The sequence below is a fragment of the Lissotriton helveticus genome, chromosome 3_1 (assembly GCF_964261635.1).
Source record: "Lissotriton helveticus chromosome 3_1, aLisHel1.1, whole genome shotgun sequence".
NCBI classification, from domain to species: domain Eukaryota; kingdom Metazoa; phylum Chordata; class Amphibia; order Caudata; family Salamandridae; genus Lissotriton; species Lissotriton helveticus.
This window is the reverse complement of record NC_136061.1, coordinates 851,482,737-851,507,333: the sequence shown is the minus strand read 5'-3', so window position 1 is coordinate 851,507,333 and position 24,597 is coordinate 851,482,737. Positions and strand designations below refer to the sequence as shown.

At 46.9% G+C, this 24,597-nt stretch overlaps 1 protein-coding gene across 1 annotated transcript in view; it reads right to left on the bottom strand.

Annotated features, from left to right (window-relative positions):
• Positions 1-24,597, bottom strand: part of LOC144823032 (protein argonaute-3) — a 1,185,091-nt gene that overhangs the window by 60,592 nt on the left and 1,099,902 nt on the right. The gene's annotated exons all lie outside the window — the stretch shown is intronic.

Below are 24,597 nucleotides of genomic sequence, written 5' to 3'. Positions count from 1 at the left end.
AGGTCAAGACTGATTTGCATATGGCTGGGTCTAAACTGGGGTGGCATGGTGAGCAAGAGAACGATGGATTTAACCCAAATCTATTGACTGGGGGTGAACGTTTGATTTGCTCTGCATTCCGCCTATCATCTGTGTGTCTTTTGCCTTCAAATACCCAAAGCATCACCTATAAAAATGTATTCACTAACATCTGGAAAGGTCAAACAAAGCTGCAAATCTCCTCCAATGAGTATTAACACATTCAATTCTTTCTGCTTTTATAAAGATGGGAATTTGGTAAACGCTGTGTCAGATCCCCCACCGCCCTTTCTTTATCTTCCCTTCTCATACATCTAGGATGCCCACATTCCCGCGATTACTAATCCATTTGATACGTTTGGCTCCTGTCTCCTAGCCATTTCTCTGATTCACTCTTGATTTTGAGGTTTTCCCCATTTGTTCCATCACTTTCTATCCTGATACATATATGATATAGCCTGCATGCATCAATCCATTTTAGAGCACCACTCAGATGGATGAGAGTTCTGGCACTAGTCCAAAGCCTGTATCCATCTCAGTGGGCAACTATTAGCTCCATGTTATAAAGTCTGATCATATCCCCTGTCACAGCACTCCAATGGCGTGCGTCTATTTTTTTTATTTAAAGTTTATTAGAGTTCACATTGACACAGCATCATGCAACTGACATAAGGTAACAGCGAAATCTTATATTTCAAGAGACAAATAAAACATTTTCATATTCTACACAGAAAATGTAGAACCTCCAACATACCCTCTGTCTTAATAGCCCTCCCCACATGGCTCTGATAAAACATCTGTTTGTTACCAATTAGTATATGGCTTCAAGTGCATTGAAGTAAAAGCTTCCTCTCTTTCGCAAAAAGATATCATATTGTTATTCCTATATTGTCCATTAGTGAATCAGCGCATCAAAAAATATGCTAGGCTCTTAATCGCAGTGAACAAACTGTATAAAGATGACATTTTGATAGATATTCTACCATAGGAGACCAACCTGAGCCAAAGATCAAATGTTCCCTCTTGAGATTACTTATAAGGTGTTCCAAGGCTACTAAGTCCCACAGGCGACTATACCACTGGAAAATCAGAGAGGTGGGAGGGTCTTTTCTCTTACGCTACATAGCTATTGCTAATTTAGCAGCCCCCAAACAGCTCCATTTAAGTGCCTTATCATTGTTTGACACATATTTAAGCTTTGTCTCAGGCCAAGCAAAAACAGTACTAGCGTATAAAGGCAGAGGGAAGCCCAAAATCTCTTTACGAGCCTTCGCAATCTTTTTCCAGAAAAACGGTATGTTTGGCCATTCCCACCAAACATAAGAGAAATAACCTCTTTACACTTTCAGCACAGTGAGCCAGTAGTAGGAAACATTTTATGAACTTTAGTGGGGTGGAAGTGCCATCCGTAAATCATCTCTAGTCTTTTAGATATTGAGCTTTTATGGATATCCACCCATAGTTTCTCCTGTTCTTTAGTCAAAGTTTCTCTGCCAAGCGCATTGTCCTATTTGTTCTGGTAAGCCCACTTAGGGTTAGTCTTATTATCTAAAAGTGCTGCATACAACTTAGAGACAAGGCCTTTCAGTGATGGGAGAGTTGACAGCACCTTCTCAAAGGGTGTTTTTCTCTTGTAGTAACCTCTGGGTGCATTATCCATTGTCATCTGTGCATACTGTAATGTCTCTCACTCCGTTAACTTGAGTTCCAGTTTACACTGTGTGAAACATTTAATTGTACCATTGTGAAACAAATCTTCAATGTACCTACAACTCCTTTTGGACACCTATCGAAGGGCGCTCGGTTTAGTACTGGAGAGAAATCTGTGTTAACAAACTGGAGTATAAAGTGACAGATAGGAGGTCAGGGAACCTCTCCCAATTTAAGTGCCCCACACGATTCTCTAACTTTGAGGACAATGGTTGGCCTCTACTGAACTCAGGTGGATTGGAAGACTGGTAGCTCCAGGCAATGGAAACACTATCCAAAGGTATCAAAGGCAATGAAATAACTTTACAAAACAATGGAGCCACCTCCTCGATTCTTTATTTTAGCAAAGAGTTGTCAAGAGACTTTGAGTGTTAAAGATACTGAAAAACTCCAAACTCGATGACTAGTACTCTATAATCCAAAAGCAGACAAATGATATAGCATAGCTTCATTGACCAGACCCCAAATGGGGAAGAGACTGGACCAGAATACTGGAAGCAATTGAAAGAAGGATGGTGGGTGGACCTGGAAGGGGAGGCAGATCAAAGGGAGGGGGTATTCAGGAATTGGGATTTTTTTTTAATGTTAATTCATTAAATTCGAAATATGTGAATTGATAAACTAAATGGCAATAAAAATGTATTGAAACCTAAAGTGTCCCATTCATGAAGTGTGGTGTTAACGAGAGTGCTTAAGTAGGCGTTTCATGATCTATGGGACTTACATAACCAAACCAACTCTTCTAAGGGTCTCATCACTGCATATTCCACATATGGCCAACTTATTTCTATCGGCTCCTTAGACCACTCTATTATGTTTTGTAGTTGTGTCGCCAAACAGTATAGTCTAAAGTCAGGAAGAGCTAGGCGTTCCTAGTATTTGCTTTAATGAAGTAACTGAGAAGAGACTTTTGGCTGAGTACCTCTCCAGACAAACTTGTTGAATGCTCCCTGGAGGGGTGTAAAGAAGTTCTCCTTCGCCAGAACTGCAAGTACCGGGAAGAGGCACATAACTCAGGGCAGGACATTTATTTTTCCTACATTATTGAGGCCGCTCCAAGAAAGAAATAGGGGAGACCATCTATATGGATCATGGCTAATTTCATAAAGTAGGGAGGGATAATTTGTCTATTTTGGGTCTTGTGCTTATAGGGTGAATGTTTCCCCAAAAGTTTGACAATTGATGTAGACCATCGAAAGGGGACTCTAAACCGCAGATCTTCCCCTCTTCACAAGGACAAATTAAGTTCAGGAATTCTGATTTAGTTATGCTGATTTTGTAACTCAATTTATTTCTAACTCAAGTAGCTGCTGAAGTGTACCTTCCAGTGGGTGGAATGGCTTCCTCAATGTCAGGATATGATTGTCCACGAAGAGGGCCAGTTTGTGAGTTTCCACCCCAAATTGTATCCTCTTTATGCATTTCCTCCGCCCCTCTAATGTGATATGTCAGTGGTTCAACACTTATGGAAAATAACAGCGGGGGCAGGAGACATCCCGAACATCTACTCTATTTCAGCTGGAACATCTGCGATACCTGACTATTAAGAGTTACTCGGCCTTAGGGGCATCATTGCCATTATCATAGATATAAACTTTGGACCAATGCCCACCACACTCCAGGACCAGCCTCAAAGTGCCAGTCCATCCATCAAGTTGAAAGCTTTCTCTGTGTCTAGAGAGACTAGTACTGCAGTTGCTTTTTTCTTTACAGCCTTTTCGACGAAGTGGACTAGCCTGCAAATGTTATTATGTGTCTATCTCTCCTTCATGAAACAAAGCACGGCTTGTCCGGTTGGATGAGCACAGGAATTAAGTCTTCCAGTCTACTTGCTAACATTTTTAAGTACAACTTGGCACTGCAATTTAATAAAGCAATCGGCCTGTAGGAGGTGCATTTCTGCAGGTGCTTACCAGTATTTATTGTCAAAGAATTAACTGCTTCTGTCATGGAGGGAGTCACAGTCGCTGGATATGTGTTGAATAGGGATGCTAGCCTAGGAATCAACTTGTATGCCAATGCCTTGCAGAATGCTCGTGTAAAACCATCCGGGCCTGGTGCATAGCCCATCTTAAGTTGGGATATGGTAGAATTGACCTAATCTTCTGATATGTGTGCATCTAATTGCTCAGCATGTTCAGATGGAATTTTAGTGAGGCCAGCCTTAGTTATATATTATCTTAAGAGGGAGAGTGGAATGTCCGTGCTTCATACAGGATTGGGTATATGGTCTACGATTCCTTTATTTTGTCTGATTATGTTTTTTTCTCTAAGGAGCCATGCAAGGTATGGGCCTACTTTATTGTGGGTTTCATAAGAGTGAATTTTAAGATGTACTAAGGGCCGTTCCCCATTGTCTTTAACTTTATCTTCTATAGTATACTCTAAGTAGGACCTTTAATCGTATCAGTTTGAACCTCTCCCTTATGGTCACACTATCTGGGATTCTAAGGCTTCTTTCCCATCCCACGTCAGCTATATCACCCATGTTTGTAACCTATCTTACTCAGCTGCAGTTTGGGTCTTTTGGCAATTTATTGACTAATTGAAATTTTCACAGCTTGTCACGTCATAATTAGCAGTGAGTTGAAACTTCTTCAGAAGGTAACAGGAATAAATTCCATTTCGTTTTCCCAGCTCTAACTGCTCCCAATTGTCATTTTGCAAAACATTCAGCAATCAGGGGGTTGTTATTTTCTGCCACTCTTTCAGATGTTACTTGATGTTCTCCATCCCCCCTCACAGTCCCTGAAACTCTCCCACATGAGTCACCAATAGAAGTGGGAAATGTGGAGTCACTGCTTTGCTGGAAGTTTTCCTCCGGCTACTGATGGCCACCAGCCTCTTTGACAGGTTTATGGTATTGGTAAGACTGTCTTTGTTGTTGATGCCACTGGAATCATTAAGGGGTCTGAATGCTCTATGTTGAATAGCGTTGGACAAAAGGGTTGCACTGGGGTTTAAAAAAAAAAACTCCTTTAAATGGCCCACTGCTTAGGTGTCTCCATTCCACGAAATGCATTTAGCTGTCCTCAAGTGGTTCAGATAGCACTCTCACTGAGGAAATAAGACTGAAACTGCCAGTTGAAGCCAGGAGTTTCACATCATAGCCAGCTCATGGTAGTATCTTTACACTACTATTCAGATAAGCCAGAAGCAACACTGATTATATGATTGGAGACTAGCATTCCTTCATATAAAATCTCCTGAAACTCTGCTCTGTATTCATGTATAGTTTTCCTAAAAGCTGTTGCAGTGAATCTCAAACTGATCTGTATACCTGCTTAGCAAGGTAGAGGCACTGGCAGCCTTCCTTAACGTAGCTGAAGTCCCACATGCATATATCTACCTACCAAGTTAAGGCGTTTACTATGTTTATCTAAATGTATGGTGAGAATGGGATCTGTGGAATGGTATTTCGTGGCTGCTGAAGCAATCAAGTGATCCGGCAGCGATCTTTTAGGAAAATGACAGCATCTTGCTCTGGAAGTTTATATTTGTAAAAGCATGACTGGACCCCACTTAGCTAACGTTGGTACTAAAACAGTGGCATCACTTGTTAGAAGAGCCCCTCTACCAGCAGAAGCAGTGACCTTTATGCAGAGTCTCAAAGATGGCAGAAGTGCCGTGGCACATGTGATACAGGTGTGGAGGGCGGCAAGTTTGGGAGGACAAGATTACGCAGGCCACGTCACTCTGGTACACCGAACAACTGGGCAAGCTGATTCACACAAGGGGCTTTTACCGGTGGAACCTGATAGGTATCTCAAAAGTGGAGGACTTGTAGAAGGCGGGCGACATGGTTCCTTTTGCCCGACTGCAAGTGGAACAAGAATTGGTGGACTCAGAGTATTTTAGATATTTTTGCAAACCCAACACGCTTTGTTAGCCGTACTGCCAAGGGAGGAATCACTACCTGAATCCTCCCCTCTTGAGGATAGGGTCTTAGATGGGATCTGCCGGAGAAAGCCATATCACTTATTTATAAAAAACTAACTAATTAATAACATGGCAGACCCACTGCTCCGCCTTCGGGCACACTGGGATTAAGATGTAGCGGGGCTTGAAGATGAAGAATGGACCGCGTCAGTGGCTTCTCCTAGGGAAGTGGCCATTTCCTCCAGGCTCCGGTTAGTGCAATTGAAGGTAGTGCATAGGTCCTACCTGGCCGGCCCTTTGCTGGTGCGAATGGGATATAGAGCAGAGGGAGGGTGCCCTGGATCAGGCAGGATGGCTCTTTCATTTACATGCTCTGTGAGTGTATTACTATCCAAACTTACTGGTCGGCGGTTGTGGGTCGCATTGAGGATGTGTTGGCACAAAAGATTGATTGTAATATAAAGATATGTATGTTAAATGTCTGGGGTCCGACTGACCTAAGGTTCAAGGAGCAAATATGGGTGACTCTGGGACTGATGGTAGCTAAGCGGAATATAGTACGCAAGTGGAAAGGAGGAGACCCACCGCATTTAGCGGAATGGAGTAAGAATATGGATTGGTGTATGGTTACAGAAAAGACCATATATGAAGCCAGGAGGTGCCCCACCAAGTGGACTCACATCTGAGAGAAATGGAACAATTACAGGGGAGGGATATGTGAGACCCCGCAATCGAGAGACGAAATTGAAGCACTGGGGTACTGTGATTATTATATTGTTTGTTTATGTGCTTATGTACCAGATGCCTCCCTTGTGCCATCGTTGAGTCACCATTGCTAGTGTCTGTATTCCAGCTGGTTGCCAAGTCCTGTTTTTCAATAAAAAAGATGACGGAAGTGGGCAATGGAAGAACAAGCCTTAGGAGTTCGGAAGGCCTCCCAATCGGATTTGGCTCTTGCGGATCCGATTCGTAGCCCCTTTTTCCAACCGAATCGTACACAGGTCCGGACGACCAAGTACTAGTCGAAGATTGCATACGTGTCGACCAAATCGTTTCCCAATGCGATCCTGTCTGTACGACTTGTTTGTAGATGAATTGTGGCGCACAACGGAGCCGGATTCTGAGCAAGCAAGTACGGTGCACAATTCGGACAGCCGCATCGACTCGGCTGTCGGAATCGTACTTCGGGGGCCGTAGCAGGCCTCCCTTCACCCGGGGCCCTACGAATCTGTCACAGGGGTGCCCATGGGCCCCCCGATTCAAGCATGCACAGTGTAGCGGTCACCATGGGGTGTCCACCACAGGGTGTATGCTTTTCCCCATCCACCCTTTTTTGCTGGAGGAGCCTGTGTACGCGTCTGTACGCAGGCTCCCGTCCGTATGCTTAAGGACGCATCGTACTCGCTCGCTCGGACTCCCAGAGCACATTTCGTCCAGAAAGGTCTCCGATCTGAGCTGTGCGGAGGTCTTTCCGGATGGGATCGGAATCGGGCCCTTAGTGTGTATTGTTTTGCTGCTTTTCTAAGCAAGACTTCACTAGAAGTATTTATGCCATTCTTAGGTCCACCCGGGAAGGAGGAGACTGTTTCAAAGTTGCTGTATAGTAAAAAGAAGCATCTGTTTTCAAGTTAAGAGCTGTGAGGCATGCAGGATCTCCTTCTAGAATGTCTGGTCTGCAGTGATCTTCTTGAATGACATCTGTGTGTTGTTTGTGACAGCCTATGAGTTACATGTTTCTTAGGGATTGGCCTCTCTGGAGTAGTTTGAAGAGGCATAGGTTAAAAAGACATCTAAGGAGTAGTTTGAGCTACGGCCGCTGGTAATCTTAGCATTGGAGATGATGATGGCGAAAAACAATACAGATGTACATCGTCTTGGAGAAGAGTTGTGAAAAAGTTCCACCTCCAGTTTAACTTGATGTGTATGTGAGCATGCCCTTGAGTGCTCTGAATTGGAAGCGATAGGTGACTTTCTTTTCAATTGCCAGACCAATAACACAGAAATATGGAAAATTCTGCACATCTGGACACAGAGATAATCTTCAAGGGCAAATGGCTGACAGTATTTGATAGTGAGCTTGCCTCCACTGCACCCGTATTCAACATCAGGGATCCCGACGTCAAACAGAAGTGTTCCACGTATCCACGTCTCTTTAGATCTCCTACTGGGTGAAATCCCTGCGGGCCCCTTATCCTCGCTCTTCATATCTCCCTGAAGCACAATCGTATTACCTGTGATCCTGCAGCAGGCCTTCATATGAATTTTCTGCCTGTCCTTCAAATTTTTCTGGCCATCTTCATGCAGTGTTCATAGACTTCAGGAAGAGGCTCTTCTGCCAGACATATAATGCAGAGAGCATGTAGGTCTGTTTGTGCCTTCTTCCTACCACAGAAAGGCATTTCAATAAGAGATCCATTTTGTGAAAAAGATCCTGCCAGGAAATTAAGAAAAAAATACTTATTGATTGGATGATGTTGAATAAACCACACACTGAAAGGCTGGAAATGTTCCCAGTTGACAAAAAACAAAAAGGAAGAGGTGAGTGCTCCAGGAGCCTGTGCCCAGGAGCTGGAAAAAACCTGACTTAACTACTGTTGACAGAGAATGAGTGGATACTAGTGGAGTCTTCTTCTTTAACGGAGCAGTGCCTGTTTTCCTTCGGGGTTTGGAGCCTATCTGCCACACTTTACTTTCTGTTTTTGTTTGTGAAAGTTTATCCTGTTGTTTTTTGAGTGTTTTTTCGCCATATAATTCACATATTTTTTAAAAGGAAATAAATTAAATTAGGCAAATATACCCTTTAATATGCTGATAGGCAGAATCCTCCCATAATTTCCTTTGTGGCTGTTACTGACTGAGTAGTAACTGCCTAGACTACAAACCCACTGATGTGTATTTTTTGCAACCAGAACGGATGATTAGCTGAGTCAACCGGCATATGATCACAGCAGACAACAGTCATATGATAATAACATACCTAATCCATTTCTAGCATTCTCACTTGTGCCTTTGTTTGCCTGAAAGAAAACTGCTAAAAAGATAGACCAGGAAGACCGAGAACGAGCACGAAATAGTCTTTTCTATATAAGATAAACTAGTCCACATGCCTGTGCAATTCTGAACTATTATCTTGCCACCAAATATACGAAGGCCTTCTGCTGGTCGGCATACTGATGTTGTAAATCACACTAAGCTTTGGAGGGTCAAGACCCACAAAATAACAATTACCATCCAGTAAGTAAGCAACCCACTGTTCTGGAAACTATTAGTAACAAAAACATTTCACAATACTTCTATCTGCCTACTCATTACGCCTAAAGCTCTCACGCCATCGGTAAGGGTACTGGCTTCTTATCCATGCCAGAAGTCTTGTCAGATCACTTCAGGGAAGTCTTATAGCGCCCACCCCAGTGCAACGTCAGTTCCCTTTTTTTCTTGCCTTTGGCACCAATCCAGAGCTCGCTGTAAGAGTGGAGGGTTTTCCTCACATGAATTTCGTGCACATTTAGTACTATGTCTCCCTCCAAGAGTTCTGGCGTCAAGCCCTGTAGGGAGTGTGAGGGGCAAGTGTCCACAACAAACCCTCATTCTATCCACTTATAGTGCTTGGGGTTGGACCGCAATTTCCGTGATTCATATCAGAGTACGCATTCTAAGGCCATCAAGGAACAGGAAGCCGAGCTCTTCATGACTGTGGCCCAAGATGACAGGCGAGCCATTGTCGCTGGAGGATGTGTTCCAGCTAGCCTCCCTTAGATTTTTTGGGGTGGAAGGGGGAGGGGGCGGGGGACGGTGGGGTAGGAGGACAGAAAACAAAACCAAGAGAGGTCAGCCCCCTGATGACTTACGTCTCCCACAGCATCTTCCTCCGAGTCCTCAGACCCGGAATTGGTTATGGTGGCACCAACAGACTCTCCTGCTCTCGGCTTGGCGCAGGGCCTCACTCGGACCGGATATCAGAGCCAACTGGACCTCCCCTGGCGCAGTGACAACACTCTCGAATCCGGAATTCCCAGTGCTGCATCTATTTTGTCTGGATTTCCCGTCACCCGGTAAAGACCCTGCCACATTTCTCAATGCTATGTTCAGCGTTTTTGCCAGGCCCAGCTCCCCGTGGTGCGCCTCTGGGCCTCCTTTCAGCCATCCCATTTTTATGCCTATAGAGCGTGTGAGCCCGGGTCTTTAGTCAATCAATCAATCAATCAGCAAATTTGTAGAGCGCGCTACTCACCCGCTAGGGTCTCAAGGTGCTTGGAGGGGGGGGAATCGCTACTGCTCGAACAGCCAGGTCTTGAGTTGCTTTCTGAAGGAGAGATGGTCCTGGGTCATCCGAAGGTGGGTGGGGAGAGAGTTCCATGTCTTGGCCGCCAGGTAGGATAAGGATCTTCCTCCGGCGGTGGATTTGTGGATTCGTGGGACGGAGACGAGGGCGAGGCTGGCGGATCGGAGCTAGCGGGTGGGTGTGTAGAATGTGAGGCGGCTGTTGAGGTATATCGGGCCCATGTTGTGGAGAGCCTTGTGTGCGTGGGTGAGGAGTCTGAACGTGATCCTCTTGGTGACGGGGAGCCAGTGCAGGTCTTTCAGATGGGCAGAGATGTGGCTGTGGCGAGGGATGTCCAGGATGAGTCGTGCAGAAGCGTTCTGTATGCGCTGGAGTCTTTTCTGGAGTTTGGCTGTGGTTTCTGCATATAGGGTGTTCCCGTAGTCCAGACGGCTGGTGACGAGGGCCTGGGTAACCGTCTTCCTAGTTTCGGAGGGGATCCACCGGAAGATCTTTCGGAGCATGCACAGGGTGTTGAAGCAGGAAGACGAGACGGCATTGACTTGCTTGGTCATCGTGAGGGAGGAGTCCAGGATGAAGCCCAGGTTACGTGCATGGTCTGTTGGCTTGGGTGCGGTGCCCAGTGCAGGGGGCCACCAGGAGTCGTCCCAGGCGGAAGTAGATGGTCCGAGGATGAGGACTTTCGTCTTATATGAGTTCAGTTTCAGACGGCTGAGCTTCATCCATTCCGCGACGTCTTTCATTCCTTCCTGGAGGCTGGCTTTGGCGGTGGCGGGGTCGTTGGTGAGGGAGAGGATCAGCTGGGTGTCGTTGGCGTAGAAGATGATGTTAAGGTTGTGTTGGCGTGCGATGGCAGCGAGAGGGCTCATGTAGACGTTGGAGAGGGTGGGGCTGAGTGAGGATCCTTGCGGGACGCCGCAGGTGACTTCGGTGGCCGCGGATCAGAACAGGGGGAGGCGGACTCTCTGGGTTCTTCCGGCGAGGAACGAGATGATCCACTCCAGGGCCGCTCCTTGGATTCTGGTGTTGCTGAGGCGCTGGATCAGGGTGCGGTGGCATACGGTGTCGTAGGCTGCTGAGAGGTCTAGGAGGATGAGGGCAGCAGTTTCCCCGTTGTCGAGCAGGGATCTGATGTTGTCGGTAGCTGCGATGAGAGTGGTCTCGGTGCTGTGGTTTGCTCGGAAACCGGACTGTGATGGGTCGAGGGATCCGTTGGTCTCGAGGAAGGCAGAGAGTTGCCTGTTGACGGTCTTCTCGATGACTTTGGCTGGGAAGGGGAGGAGCGAGATGGGGCGGAAGTTCTTGAGGTCCGTGGGGTCCGCGGTGGGTTTCTTCAGGAGGGCGCTCAGCTCGGCATGTTTCCAACTCTCCGGGAAGGTGGCGGATGCGAAGGAGCTGTTGATGATGTTCCGGAGCTGGGGGGCGAGGATGGAGTCGGCTTTGTTGAAGATGTGGTGTGGGCAGGGGTCGGTTGGGGAGCCGGAGTGGATGGTGTTCATCAGGCGGGTGGTGTCTTCGGTGCTGACAGGGGTTCAGGTGCAGAGGGTGGTGGTGGAGGCGTTGGTTCGGTGGTAGGGTGCGTGGTCTGTGCGCCAAAGCTGTTGTGTATGTCGGCGATCTTGCGGTGGAAGAACGAGGCGAGTGAGTCGCAGAGGTCTTGCGAGGGTGTGATATCGTTGTTGCAGGCGCTGGGGTTGGAGAGCTCTGTAACGATGCTGAAGAGTTCCTTGCTGTTGTAGGTGTTGTTGTCCAGTCGTTCTTTGAATGTAGTCCTTTTAGTGGTGCGGATCAGCTGGTGGTGTTTGTGGGTGGCGTTCTTGAGGGCTGTCATGTTTTCTGCTGTCTGGTTGTGGCGCCAGGCTTTCTCGAGGGTGCGGCAGGTTTTCTTGGAGTTTTTGAGGTCGTTGGTGAACCACGAGGCTTTCCTGCTGCCGGATCTGCTGGGAGGGTTCCTCAGTGGTGCGAGGTCGTCGGCGCAGGTGGTGAGCCACTGTGTGAGGTTGCGGGCTGCTTCGCTGGGGTCCGTCGTGTTGGTGGGTGGGTTCTGGCTGAGGGCGGTGGTGAGCTGGTCGGCGGTGATCTTGTTCCAGTTTCTGCGGGTGACCTGCTGCAGGTGGTGGTGGGTCGTGGTTCTCCTGAAGTTGAAGTGGACGCAGCTGTGATCTGTCCAGTGTAGTCCGGAGGAGTGGCTGAAGGAGATGTGCTTGCTGGAGGAGTAGACGGGGTCAAGCGTGTGGCCGGCGTAGTGGGTGGGGGTGTTCACCAGTTGCTTGAGTGGAGGTTGGCGAGGTTGTCCAACAGGGTGGCGGTATTACTGTCATTGTTGTTCTCCAGGTGGAAGTTGAGGTCCCCTAGGAGGATGTAGTCTGATGAGGTGAGGGCGTGTGGGCTGATGAAGTCTGCGATGGCTTCGCTGAATTGTGTGCGTGGTCCCGGGGGTCTGTAGATGAGAGTGCCTCTGAGGGTGGTCTTGGGGCGGTGTGTATCTGGAAGTGAAGGTGCTCGGCGGCGGTGAGGGTGTCGTCGGAGTTGGTCGTGATGCGGATGGTGTTTCTGTGGACGATGGCGATGCCTCCTCCGGTTTTGTTGACGCGGTCCCTCCAGGTGATCTTGTAGCCATCCGGAATGGCGATGTCGGGGGCTGAGGAGGCATTCATCCAGGTTTCTGTGAGGAAGGCGACGTCTGGTAATGTTGTGTCGAGAGTTCGACGGCGTGCCTGTGGACGGAGTGGGTGTTGAGCAGGAGGCACTTGAGGTGGTTGTTGCTGGTGCTCGGCTTGGCGGGTGCAGTGCAGGTTCGGAGGCAGGTGAATTGGCAGACTTGGCAGGTGAAGGGTCCGTGGGTGCGTTTCGGGGTGGCTCTGTAGCAAGCGGGGTTCCGGCCGGCGTTGAGTGTGTGGAGGGTGGCGGCGTCATAGGTCCTTCGGGTGGGCTGGCATCGTTGGGGCCCAGGGTTCCTGGCGCTGGGCGCGGTCCAGGGTTGGACGGGCGTAGACGGGCTTGCCTTTGGCGCTCCGAAGCTGCGCGTACGCGCGGTCCCCGCCATTTATGGCGAAGTGGGAGGGAGGAGCAGCTGGGAGCGGGGCGGCGAATGGGGAACGGGAGACAGGAGAGGGGGGCAGGGCCGCAGGAGAGCAGCGGCGGGTAGCAGAGGGGGGGAAAGCGAGGGCAAGCCTGGAGATCGGGGCAAGCCTGGGCAAGCCTGGGGAGCGAGGGCAAGCCTGGAGAGCAGGTGCCCTAAGGAGAGGCGGCAGCAAGAGGGCCAAGTAGGCAGCGGCAGCAGAATCCGGGCACACGGGGGCCGTGCGGTAGTGGAGTGACCGGGTCAAGGGTCCCAATGTCTGTTCCTGCCTGCACTCTGGCACACATCTTGCCATCAGTACCATGGCTGGCGCCATCACAGGAACCTCCAACGCCAACCGCTCCACTTCAATGCAGTCCGCGCTGACGCCGCCTACTGAGCCCCTCTTCAGATCAAGTCCACGAAGGAAGCCAAAGTCTATTAGAAGAAGATGAGCATAGGCAAATAATTCATGGTCTCTTCAGATCAGACTCTGACCCCCCTCAACCTATACGCTTATGAGGACCAACCGCGATATGAGCTGCAAGGCATGTCCTTGGCCATTGGAATTGATGCTTTGCCAGAGACATAGACAAAGTTTCCCACTGGGCCCCCAACCCAAGAGGTTATGTCATTCCTCTCTGTGGTCAGGAAGTCAGCAGAAATGATCAGTGGATGTGAAAACTAGTGTCCTGATGTAGGTACTACTTCTATCAGCTCCAACCTCTGAACCTCTGCTTCCACTTAATGAAGACCTGGTAGAGCATGTCATGGTCTGGGAAAAGCCCACCACAGTGTCAGTGGTGAATAAACTGGTAGCCCAGAGTTATCAACATGCTCCTGGCCATCCTCCCTCCTTCTCAGCACATCTGTCACCGGAGAGTTTAGTCATCCAAACTTCGTGCTCCTCTGTTCAGGCAGCAGGTATGTTCCCCACAGGTCCAATGGGCAGGGAATCTACACAACTGGAAGCATGGGGGAAGAAAATGTTTTCAGCTGGCAGCATGGTATTAAGTCCCTAAATACCAACTGCCTGTTGGCTCTTTAAACGCACAGCTTATGGGACACGTCAGCCGAAATCTTCTGGAGGGCATGCAAGTGCATTTCCAGGGAGATAGTGAAGGAAGAGCAGAATGCCTTATGGCACATTATTAAGATTGGCCCTGGGCAATGCTGATTCTATGGCAAGAGCCTTGAGCACCTGTCTCCGTTCGCTGCCATGCATTACTCAGGACCTCTGCCTTCTCAAATGATGTACAGGCCAACCTAATGGAGCTCGAATATTCAGAGACAAAGCTAATGCTGCCCTGAAGTGCTTCAAGACCAGTAAGGCAAGGGGCAGATCTCTGGTCTCCAGCAGCCTCTCAGCCCCAGATAGTCTCAAATCAATTTTGACTTTATTGAGGGTATTCCAGGGGTTTCTCCTTTCGTCACCACCAACTATAGAAGCCCCATAACCGCTAGTCTGTCAATACCGAGGTAAATCCAGAGTTAACAACCATGGATTACTGCAGCAAGAAACCTCCTTCTCCTCCTCATCTCCTGCACCACCAGGTAAGCAGGCCTAAATTGCTTCACCAACCTACCAACCCACACAGAGCCTGTATGATGGCAAGAGTCTTACTTTCTACCGGCCTGGAAGGCAATTATTTCAGACCAGTGGGTCCTTTAAATCATAGAAAAAGACTCCACCCTTCATCATGTCCCCTTCTTTCATCTCCCTTATAGAGAAACTTTCTATCTTGCAGTAAGAAGTATCATTCGTATGGAAAGGAGCTGTGGAGCTATTGCTGGAAGAGGAAAGGACACAGCGTTGTTACTCATACTATTTCCTTGTTCCCAAAAAGGATGGAGGTTTACATCCGATTCAGGACCTCAGAGAATTGAATTTCATCCTCAAAAAGGAAAAGTTTAAAATGCTGACTCTAGTTCAAGTGTTACTGACGTTGGAAAATGGAGACTGGATAGTGTCACTCAACCTGCAGGATGCGTATTTCCACATACTAGTACTGCTGTCTCATTGGAAGTACTTGTACTTTGTAGTGGGTTCTACACATTGCCTATATGCAGTGTTCTCCTTTGGATTCACAGCTGCATCTTAAGTCTTCAGGAAGATGATGGCAGTGGTTGCGGCCCATCTCACGATGTTGGTCATCCCATTTTTCCATACCTGGACCTACTGGTTGATCAAAGTGGGGTCGACAGAGGCAGTGTTGCGCCATCTGCATTTGTCATTTGACCTGCATTTGACATTCCACCTGGCTTTTTCAATAAACATGCTCAAATATCTCCTGAGGGTCTCCCAAATGACTCCAGTTCATGGGGTATTTGATCCTTCCCTTTTCCAGACCTATCCTCCACCTCAGAGAGTAGACAAAATACACAAATGGATTCCATTCTTCAAAAAGGAAGCAAGAGTTCCACTCCTGAAGGTCCAGTGATTTCTAGGTCTGCTGGCTTCCTGCATTCTCCTAGTTATGCTTGCATGCTGGCAAATGAAGGCCCTCTAATTGTGCCTCTGTAGGCCGTGGCCTAACTATGGGCATGGGCCTGTCAGACACCATTAATAAGCTACCCAAGCACAGCAGCGGACAGGGTTTGGTGTGGGGACGAAGCAAACCAGCAGGGCTGGATAGCCTTTACTCCCCCTCTGACAGTGGCTATGGTAGAGAGGGATGCTTTCACTTAAGGGAAAAGAGCTCATCTGGAGGATCTGGAGATCAGAGGCCTTTCGTCTCCAGAGAACCGTTGCTTCACATCAACCTGTTGGAACTGTGATCGATTCATCTAGCGCTCAAGGCCTTCCTTTCCTCCAGCCACTCTTGGGCCGTCCAGATCTTGAGAGACAACACAACAGCGATGTGGTGGGTACACAAGCAAGGGGGTGTAGGATTTCAACTCCTTTGCCTGGAAGCTTGAGACTGTGATCTTGGGCTTAGTCAAGGGATATTGTTGACCACAAATGTCAGAGCCAACATTATTCTGTTGATCACAAGTTGCGTCTCCTGCCAGAGGTAGTCCATGACATCTATTCCCATATGGGTATTCCTTGGGTGGAAAAGTTTGCCTAAGAAAACTTTCAATGCCAGCAGTTCTGTGTCCTCCATTATCCGCTAAGGGGAGCCTTTGGGGACTTGTTTGAGTTGAGGGTGAAACTTTCCGCTCCACTATGAGTTTCCATAGTTTCCCTTCTTACCCTCGATTCCTCAGGTTCTGAGGAAGACCCGCCAGGACCAGGCCCAGGCCTAAGTGATCCTCATCCCCCCCAGATTGACCATAGAGGTTGTGGTATGCAGATCTTTGGTGCCTCTTCACGTCCCCTGCTCAAGCTGCCATTTAGATGGACGTTCTCTCCCAGTGAGAGGAAATGGAACTGCATCCCGGTCTCCACCTTCATGCATGGAGACTAAGCAGGGACATCTGAACTCTTTCCAGCTGCCATCGTAGGTGGATGACGTCATCTTGTCAGATTTTCACCCCTCCTCTACATACGCTTAGTCTGGGAGATAGGGTAACTTCGTTACATGATACACAGGCAACAATGTAGATCCCTTGCATGCTAAGTTGTCTCAGATTTTGCAGTTTGTGCTTTCCCTTGCGCATGGGGATGAGCAGTCAACACTTTTAAGGGGTATTTGTCAGTGTTGTCAGAGTTACCCGGTCTCTCATACCAGCATTCTATATTCAAATCCCCTATAGTGATGCAATTTTTGAAGGGGTTGACTAATTTGTATCCACCAGCTCCTTTTGGTGTGACCCACAGGTACCTTAACCTTGTGTTAACTTTTTAATGGATACCCTATTTGAGGCCCTGCACAGTTGCCAGTTACAAATGTTGACTTTGAAATCACTGTTTTTGGAGGCAATCGCTGTGGCCAGATGGGTCAGTGAATTACAGGCATTGAGTTCCTGTCCCCATTCACCTTTTTTCGTTACCAAACTGATGTTGTGAACCAAGGCTGCTTTGTTGATGAAATTGGTGACTATGTTCCACCTTAGTAAATCCATCACCCCTCTGACCTTCTACCCTTACCCCATCAAATTAAGGAGGTGGAGGTGTTGCATAGCTTGTGTTCTAGGTGGGCAACTACTACATGGAACCTACCAAGGATATACGACCGGATGACCATCTGTTTGTGGGGTATCCTGGAGCCAAGAAAGGCAAAGCAAACTTTAGCTAGGGGATCATCCTATGCATCAAAACCTGCTTCGATTTAGCAAGGAAGGACCTTCCAGAAGGGTTCAAGGCCCATTCCACCAGAACCAAATTGAGCACTTCTGCTGTTGCCAGACACGTTTCAATTGAACTCAAAAAACAAACAGTGTGGAGGGTCAAGGGGATAGTTTACCGACCTGTCTACTCAATCCCCAGAATACGAATATATAACAACAATAGAGTAGACCAAGTCTAGACAGTGGTGTGTATGACTGAGCAAGTGAACAGGTTTGAATATGTACTAAGCCCTAAATGATGAATCTCCGCCAAGTGGGCGGTCTGATGGGCTTTATTCAAACCTCGGGCAGTCAACGGTATTGGGCTCCACCTGCATGCATTCACGTTTCAATTGAAGACATCTGCAGGGCAGCTATGTAGGCATCACTACACACCTTTGCCAGGTATTACTGCCTGGATTCGCCAGATCAGTTTTGCAGGATTTACTCATCTAACCATTCTTCAACCCATCTGGGAAAGGCACTGCTTTTAAATGTATTTTACAGGTGAGGAATCAGAAGGTAAAATATATATCAAAAGATAAAGTTACTTACCTGTGTTAATGATCGTTCTAGTGGACAATCTATCTACCAGCAAATTCCTCACCGACCCATCCAAGTCCCCATCTAATGGGTGTGTTTAGGGAAAGTTAATAAGAGCCAAACAAATTTTGGGAATATTCTACTTTGTCGATGGCATCCATTGGCTCGCCTTGAAGACTTGGAAAAAATGAATGGAAACTGAGGTTATGCTGAGCTGGGCACTATATGGCTTCTCTGATGTCATCCAACACCACTTCTAGCATTGATACAAAGCCAGTGCCCCTTACTGGTGATATGAGAGTTTTGAAGTTTTTGAATCCAGTCTGACTCCAGGGATTATTCTTTAGAGTAATATGTAGGTAGATGGAGTAATCATAGGTAAGTAACTTTTGTTTTCTCCATAACAGGAACTTTGAGAGTTAATGGCATTTGAAAGAAAGAAACCTTGCTGTCTAAGAAAGATATCAGAACACATTTAAAAGATCACGTTAAAAATATAAGCTGTAATCAAAAATGTATTTTCAACATAAGAATAAACAATCTTTTTAACAACCTTGAATAGACTGCATACTGAATAAAATGCTGTCCCTTTATGCCTCTATATCTGTGGCACCCACAATTCCCTACTCCAGACACAAACGTCAAATCTAGGTAAAGCTCTCTGAGACAACCTCTGATGTCTCCAACATAGAGGAAATTCTGGCAGGTCAGTCAGCAATGAGGGATATCCTCATGATGGTGAACCACAATTACAGGTAAAAAATGTTCACTTTCTTCATAGAATCCCTTTCATGTAATGACTGCTAAAATGCAATACCAAGCAGTGTCAGTGCAAGGGAAGAGTACCTACAGGGTGGCTAGCACGGATCGGGGTAGGGAAGTGTAATGATTGGTCTGAGCGCTGTGGTTAGGTGCTCAGCCTTGGACTGGCAGCCTGGGCATGTTCTCCACCCAGGCTGTAATATAGCCTGGGTGGAGAACATGCACAATTCGCATGACTGCTTGGCCGGCTCGAGATGGCCCGCCAAACATTCATGTGCACTAACAGAGTACCCACCACTCTTCCCCCTTCTGAGAGCAGAGCAGCCTGCCCCACCCTCAAAGCTGCAACAGCAGGAACAAAGAAAATGATAATAACAAGTTATTATCATTTTATTTTTCCTTTATTTCCACTGCGAAAAGCAGTGAGGCGACGCTCCTATGCCTCAGCGAAGGAGCCGCCACTGAGTGCTTAAGGAGAGGGGCAGATATCTGCTAACAGAAAACAATCTTAAGGGCAGCTTGTCACACCAGTGAATCCGGTTTAGCATCTGAATCGGTGCTATGATGCATGGTACACATGTGAGGTATGAGTTACTTACCTTCGGTAACGATGTATCTGGTAGAGACGTGTCTAGCCGCAGATTTCTTAACTTAGAATATCCCCAGCAGTCAGACTGTATCCGGATTTTTTTTTGCAGAAGCAGCACCTCTGCGCGCCGGGGAATGGCGCCACACATCCTTGCCCTGACGTTGTCCACGTATGTGACATCAGCGAGGTCATATAAGTCCCTCCTGGCGCGCTGACGTCAGTTTTCTTCGGAGAAACTTTCTGTGGCACAACGCGGAGCCACCAACAACAACTGTAAAAGTATGGGAACAGTGTGCGAAGGATGAAAAATCTGTGAAATAAAGGAGGGGGATGGTGCAATACACCATCGTAAAAGACAGAATCAGACACTGTCTACATATAAGTGAAAAAGCTGTGAGAAAGAACCCTGCAAAGCGAAGCAAAGACCCTTCCCCAAGTGCAATAAGGGAAGAATATCTCAACAGACAGAAATAGACTGTTATTACCATGTAGAACTGTGCAGTCCAGCAAGGACGGAGCACAGAAAGAGCAACAGTTCACTGCAGGAAGGTATGAAAAGACTGCACTTCCCCTAAATTAATGGAGGTCTGAAACAGAGCTCAACAGGTCCCCAAAGAAGATGACTATGGAGAAGACCAGAGCCCTAAGTCAATAGAGAAGGCGGGAGGGAGGGAAGGCAGCAGGAGAAGAAAAAAAGAAAAAGATGAATCTCCTGATGAAGGTGAATCAAAAGGCACCATTTTACAGGAAAGAAGCCCCTGGGAGGGAGTTAGCCGCATATGTCAATTCTCAAACGGGCGCAACAATGTGAGCACCCGTGAAAGAAAAAACAATGGCAACTGAAAAGAGGCAAGTGGAGAAACCCACTTGGCAAGGTCCTCGCAGAACAGGGAGGAAGGGTGGGCTTTAAGGAATCTGCGGCTAGACAACGTCTCTACCAGAAACATCGTTACCGAAGGTAAGTAACTCGTACATCTGATAGAGACATCTAGCCGCAGATTCCTTAACTTAGAATAGATACCACATCCATACCCCAAGGGGGAGGTGGATCTGCGACAGAACAACAGAAAGTGCCCAAGCAGTGAGCCGGCAACAGAGTGACGGACAATGGGGAAGGCTGTGGTGGGACAGCCAGACAGCAACCCAATTATCTCGGAAGAGCAAAAGATAACGGGAGGCAAGGAGTCCCAAAAATGCCAGAATGGTGCTACACCATACCAGTATAAGTATGAGATGTAGAATTGGCACCAGCTATATACCAGAACAAAAGAGGGAGAGAGAGAGTCCCGAACGAAGGAGGAAGAAGGACCACTCTCAGCTTAATGGCGCACTATGTGAACACCAACCATAGGTTGAGGAAAACATGAAGAGATGCAACCAGAGCCTACCAGGTTAGCCCACGGAGGGAAGGCCGGAGAGGCTACAGCCAGGAACCAAAGGCCAAGAGGTAGAAACTGAGCAATGTCCTAGAAGTATAATAGCATCCCCACACAAGTGGGGTATGTCCCCAGGGCACTGTATTCGTATCTCTAGGGTGAGATTTGTATCCAGTTCAATAAAGTTGTTGTCACACTTTTCTTTTGGTTTCAATTTTGATGTTTATTTTTCATCCTAGGGAAATTGTACTTCATCTTCCATAATGCAACTTGCATATGTCATGTTATATTTGACTTTCAATATCCCATTGCATTTCGGCCTAAGCGGCATTCATCTGGGGAATATCTACAATGAAAAGTAAGTGCTACTCAATATACAAGGACCACGGGGTCCAGAAAGATAATGCAAATAAAATGGGTGAGTGCACTGTGAAACCTGAAGGTGTATGAGATCGTGTCTATGTTGTAATGATATCCGGTGTGTGTGGTATCGGTGCAACCATTTTTTGTGTTAAAAACGGGTCATGCTTGTCTTTAGTCTAGTTCATGTATCGCTATTTCAACTAGTGAACGGTTGGTTGATGTTTCTGAATTAAAAACCTACATCAAAGACACCACAGATTTTCTAATCAAAATCAACAACCTAGCCAATAAACAGGACAAGACTACATTACTATGCACGGTGGATGTAAAATCGCTGTACACATCCATACCACACCAACTGGGCATAGAGTCCATGGAACAAGCTTTATTACAAAGTGACTACGATGAAGATCTCCAAGTTTTCCTAATGGAATTATTACAGTAAACACTACTCCACAGCTATTTTAAATGGAAAATCACCTGGTTTCTACAAAAGACTGACACTTCTATGGGCAATTGTGCTGCCCCCACATAAGCGAATATTTTCATGGGGAACTTTGAAGAACAACACATATTGTCAGTACCAGAATGGCAAACACACTTGAAACTATTTGTAAGATACATAGACAACATCTTCATCTTATGGAATGGAACATCCATGGAACTTAGTGATCAAATTGCCAAACTTAGCCAGATAGATGAAAAGATCCAATTCACCTTCGAAATCCAAGAACAATCCATCAATTTCTTAGACGTAAGGATAACCAAAACCAAAGATGGATTCGACACAGACCTACACAGAAAAGAAACGGATAGAAATAATACCCTTCAGTATCAAACCTTCACTCAAAAATAACATGCCCTACACTCAATTATTAAGAGTGATAAGAATTGTATCAAATCCAGACACCAGAGAGACACGCATTAAGGAGATGTTACAACGATTCAAAGCAAGAGGCTACCCTGAACATATACTTAATCAAGCCAGTAACCGATGTAAAACGATAAGTAGAGAAACACTAATATCACCTAAAGAAAAAAACACACAAAACCACATAATCGTAGTTTCCAAATATTCCACCAAGAGTGCAACCTACAAAAGGATTATCAGAAAACACTGGCCCACACTATAGTTGGAACCAGACTTCAATCACATCTTTGAACAAGAACCTACCTTCGCATATACCAGAGCAAAGAATCTAGGAGAAATTATAAAAAGCCAGACTTCAAACAAAGCAATATCACACATAAGGGAACCATAGCTTGCTGGAACTGCAACAACTGTAATAACATCATCACAGGCCTGTATGTAACACATCCGATGAAAGGACACAAAATCAAATTACAAGTGACAGCCATATGCGACACATCCAATGTAGTATATCTACTAAAATGTCCCTGCTGGAAAACCTACGTAGGACAAACTGAAAGAAAAATTCAAATTCATATAAACGAACATAAAAGTAACATAAGAACCAAAAACCTCCAATCTACGGTGGCTAACCACTTCATAGACGCAGGACATAACATCAGCCAACTGAAATTCTGTGTACTAAAAATCTCACCACAGAGATACGAATACAGTGCCCGGGGGACATACCCCACGTGTATGGGGATACTATTATGTATTTAACATACACACTTTATGTTTGGAAAGTGATACCCAGGAGCACGTAAAACCTAAGGAACTCAAGAAAAACTTAATAGCTGTGCACGCACTATTGAACTCTCAATGTCATAGAAGTACAGGCGGGAACAAGAAGCACGCCAAGTGCACACCCAGTCACCAAAGGGGGGACAGGGGCAAACAGTAACAATTTGAAACACGCTGATGCGGGCCACCACTGAAAGATGCACAGAGCAGACAGCCACAGAGACAACAAGGTGGCGTAGCGAAAATAAGCCTAGGACTGCCCAACCAGGCAGCTTGAAGACTAAGGTGAGAACTAACTCATCAGAAGAGCTGTCCCGCAGGCACAGCTGATATAGTGTAGGGTGATACCTAATGAAAGGGACACATCCGAAGAAAGTGGCAGCAGAGGCACCAGAGTACCAATAGGAGCTGTTAAGAGGAACGCGTATAAATGTAGGAAAAAATCTCAGATTTCTAGACCACATCTTCTGAATGGAAGTGAAAATTAACCCTTGTCCAGAAAGAGAGACATCATTCAGTATTTGAACACCAAGATGGAAGCAGTGTAAAGCTGGGGAACCACCCCAGGGAGTGGGATGCAAAAGGGACCCTATTGCTGAAGATGCAGGAAAAGCAACAAAGTGCACTTAAGTGTACCGAAAGATACCCTGCCGCGTAGACAAGGGCAATCCCGAGTGCAGCACTGAAAAAAGCTCCCTGACACATGGAGACATAGGACTAGACCTCGCAGCAGCGAAGAGAGGTGAAGATGTAGGAAGAAGAGTACCCATGGCAACCTGTATATATATATATATATATATATATATATATATATATATATATATATATATATATATATATATATATATATATATATATATATATATATATATATATATACATACATACATACATACATACATACATATATATATATCCATCACAAAATCACAAAGGTTGCCCAATACGGAAAGGCCCACAACAGGTAGGTTATGCTGAAAGTTTTATTGAAGGCTGTCTATGAATCGTCAGAGGCATGGCAATACAATTAATTCAAAGCCGACGCGTTTCGTGCTCCTGGGATTCATCTGGGCATGCACCAACAATTGTTCAAAGCACCTGTGTTTATCACGGCCTGCTGGTATTTGTAGTGCGTTGGTCTTACTTCAGTGAGTTTGCGGTGCCGCCCAAAAATTAAAAGTCAAATGTTAACCCCAGTGGGTCATTGCACATCCTTAATCGCATTCACAGACTTCTCAATACCTTCAAAACAGCTCCTCAAGGAGGCGCTGAACAGCTGATTCGGCGTGGGCATCAAACAATAGGACCCCATCAAAGGGTAGATCAACAAGGCTCTCCCGGATATTCTCCGCGAAGACGCTATCCCGCAACCAAGCATGGTACCGCAAGGCAACCGAACCAGCCATAGCTCGGCATAAGGAATCAGCAGTATCCAAGGCCGAGCGGATTGTAAATTCAGCATGGTCACGGCCATCCCGGAGAAGATGAAGGAGGTCAACACGAGCGCCTTCAGAAGTGGCCGAAAGAAGGACTCTGCAGAATCCCACAGGGCAGAGGTAGCCCGAGCCAGGACACACACTATATTCAGTGAACGAAGGGCAGCGCTAGTGGAGGCGAAGATGTTACGACCCCACGACTCTAGCCATCTGGACTCCCGGGAGGGAGGAAGCATTAGAACAAAACCCTGCACGTCTGGGTGAACAAATAAGCAAACTGGATCATGTGGAGCAGGATGGTGGCGGTGCAAGACAGAACGAGCCACTGGATCACCGGAAGCTGGCCGAGCCCAGGAGCCTAAAAGGGCGTCATAAAGAGAAGCTTCAAAGGGCAGAAGCGGCTTCACATTCCCCGTCCCGTGGTGGAGGACATCTAGCAGAGGGTCCACAGGCAAGAGGACCGAAGGAGGTTCCATGCTTAGAACACGAGCGGCCAAGGAGAGCACTCTAAGAAACGCCGCACCGGCCTCCGTAGCCCTCCGGGAAGAGGACAGCAACTCATCCGTAGGTGAGGGCTGTAAACTAAGTCTTCCACCCCAAGGAGGTTGACCAAGAAACTGAGGGTGCGACCAAGGCCCAAATGAAGGAAGCCCCATTGACGAATGAGGGTCCTGATGGGGCACCTGAGGAGGCGTGATCCTTCCGGGTACAC